This window comes from Silene latifolia, chromosome 11 (genome assembly GCF_048544455.1).
Source record: "Silene latifolia isolate original U9 population chromosome 11, ASM4854445v1, whole genome shotgun sequence".
NCBI classification, from domain to species: Eukaryota; Viridiplantae; Streptophyta; class Magnoliopsida; order Caryophyllales; family Caryophyllaceae; genus Silene; species Silene latifolia.
This window is the reverse complement of record NC_133536.1, coordinates 68,498,403-68,501,303: the sequence shown is the minus strand read 5'-3', so window position 1 is coordinate 68,501,303 and position 2,901 is coordinate 68,498,403. Positions and strand designations below refer to the sequence as shown.

General features: G+C 38.4%; 1 non-coding gene across 1 annotated transcript; it reads left to right on the top strand.

The window, feature by feature from the left end:
- Positions 1–1,166: 1,166 nt before the first annotated feature.
- Positions 1,167–1,273, top strand: LOC141616294 (small nucleolar RNA R71). The gene has a single exon (XR_012530650.1). It is a non-coding gene; the product is annotated as a small nucleolar RNA R71 (small nucleolar RNA).
- Positions 1,274–2,901: the final 1,628 nt, after the last annotated feature.

Genomic DNA, 2,901 nt, shown 5'->3' with positions numbered 1-2,901 from the left:
CATAGGCCGGCACGTGATTGATTAATTCCGTGAAAGGAATCGAGACTTCCAAATTCTTCACAATTTCCATAAATTTCCCAAGTTGGTCATCGAACTTAGGTTTAGCTTGACGACTTGGGAATGGAAGTCTAATCACAATGGGCTCCTTCTCCTTGGCCTTTTCTTCACTTTTCTTTGAAACTTCTTCTTTTTTTGGTTCTCCTTCCTTGGAGTTTTGCACAACTTCTTTTTTGTCACTAGCTTCCACAACTTCATCCTCAACTTGCTTCTTCGGTCCTTCATACCTCGTACCACTCCTCAAGTGAATGGCACTAACCGTTTCATGTCTTGGGGGATTACTTTGAGGTGGTAATTGCCCCTTTTGTCTTTGAGAACTTGAAGATGCTAGTTGGGTCAATTGAGTTTCCAACATTTTTGTGTGGGCTAGGATATTGTTGATGGTGATGTCCTTTGCTTGGCTATCTTTTTGCATTTGAGTTAAAAATTCTTGTTGATTCTTTTGCATTTGGAGGACCGCTTTTTGAACATCAAAACCTTGGTCATTTTATTGATTGTATGGAGTTTGATTTTGGTAACCTTGGTTTTGGTTGAAAAAGGGTCTTTGATTTTGGTTTCTCATGAGAGGTGGGGTGTATGTTGGTTGAGGTTTTTGAACATTTTGGCTTTTGTATGAGAGATTTGGGTGGAATTTGGTGTTTTCATTGTAATAATTGGAATAAGGGGTACCACTCTTGTATGCTTGAAAAGCATTCACTTGTTCATTTGTTCCCCTACATTCACTTTGGTCATGTCCCAAAGTTCCACAATTCTCACATATCCCACTTGGGATTGATGAAGATGCTACCATGGCATTAACATGATGCTTTGGTGATTTTGAGGCTTCTTCAAGTTTAGCCATAGCCTTCTCAAACTTCAAGTTTATGGGATCAATATGAGCACTAAGTTGAGCACCCAATTGAGTAATAGAGTCCACTTCATGCTTTCCTCCCCTAGTAGCCTTTCGAGGTCTACTATATTGTGAATTTTGGACCGCCATTTCCTCAATCTTGTTCCAAGTTTGATTATCATCAACTTCGGTGAACATACCATTTGATCCCATGTTGAGAATGTTTCTTGAGTCTTCATAAAGACCATTCCAAAATTGTTGTACCAAGAACCACTCGCTAAGTCCATGATGAGGACATGAGCGACAAATTCCTTTGAACCGCTCCCAAGCTTCATACAAAGATTCTTCATCCCTTTGCTTAAAACCCGTAATTTGAGCTCTTAGCATGTTAGTCTTTTCCGGAGGGTAGAATTTTTTGTAGAAAGCTAGAGCCAACTTCTTCCAAGAGTCAATTCCAAGAATAGCCTTATCAAGGCTCTTCAACCATTGTTTTGCGGTGCCGATTAGAGAAAAAGGAAATAAGACCCATCGAATTTGGTCTTTAGTCACACCGGTTTGTGAAATCGCATCACAATAGTCACAAAAAGTTTCCATGTGAGAGTGAGGGTCTTCACTAGGCATCCCCCCAAATTGGCTTCTTTCGACTAATTGGATAAATGCGGATTTTGCAATGAAATTTCTGGTTAAGTGTTGTGGTGTGGGAGTACCATTGGGTAGGTTCTCCTCGGTTGGTACGGAATGTGATGAAAATTTAGGCATTGTGGGTTGATTTTGTGTTGGATTTTGTGTTGGGTTCTCCTCACCTTCTCTTGCAAAAGGGTTGACGAACTCAATAGTATTTGTTTGAATATCTACAACCTCACCTATACCTCTCAAAGTACCTCTAGCAAGTCTTCTATTGTTTGTCAAAGTCCTTTCAATTTCGTGATCAAAGGGTAACAAGTTACCTTGTGATCTTCTAGACATGCAAAATATCAAACAACTTGAAAACAATTAGAACAAACCTTGAGGAGTTTTACTTCCTCAAGGCAAAGAAAGACACAACTAATAAAAATCTAATAAAATCAAATCAAGTTAACACCGTCCCCGGCAACGGCGCCATTTTTGGTCGAACTCACTCGGAGATTTAGTTTTCGGTTACTTGTCGTTAAGAGCACCTAGACCAAAACAATATTTATTACTTCACAAACAACTCTACTATTAGTAAGGAGGCGAGTAAAGGTCGGATCCCAAGGGACGGGTATTGATGTAGGATTTTCGATTGCAAGTAGCGGTGTCTAGGGGTGTCACGATTTTGGGTTGAGATGAGAAGATCACTAAACTAAATAGCAATGAAAGTAAACAAGCAAGATGATTAAAAAGAGATGTAAACAATTGATTAAAAGCACTAGGGTGTCATGGGGTCATAGGGGATTCATGGGAATTGATCATACAAACATATTCTCAAATTATAAGCAAGCAATTATTGTTGTGATGGATCGAGTTGGTTTATATCTTACAATCCTAGGAAGGTTTGGGTCCCGGAGCCGAACCGATTAGATTATACAACACCTACAAGTCGACTTAATCCTCCCTACTCAACTATATGCATGGTCTAATGAGACTCGAGTTGGTTTATGTCTTACAAGTCTCATTGAAAAGGTAAGTGATGGGTAAAAAAATGCAAGGATTCATAGGCTCGCATTTCATCAAACATAACATGTGCATAAGTTGAGATCACAACAAGCAAGCAAATAAACTATGAAAACATATTAAATTAAGCATGAATCATTCCCCATGTTGGTTTCCCCTAATTACCCATTAACCCTAGTTAAGGAAACTACTCACTCATTATCAAGTTTAACATGTTAACAAGGTTGTCAATCACATTAACAAAGCAAAACATGATGAATAAATGAAGATGATTAACAATAATTAAAAAGGGATTAAGAGGATTATACCTACTAATGATTCCAAAATAAAGCAAAGAATAATAGAAGTACTTGATGATTGATTGGAAGGTTGTCAATCTCCCA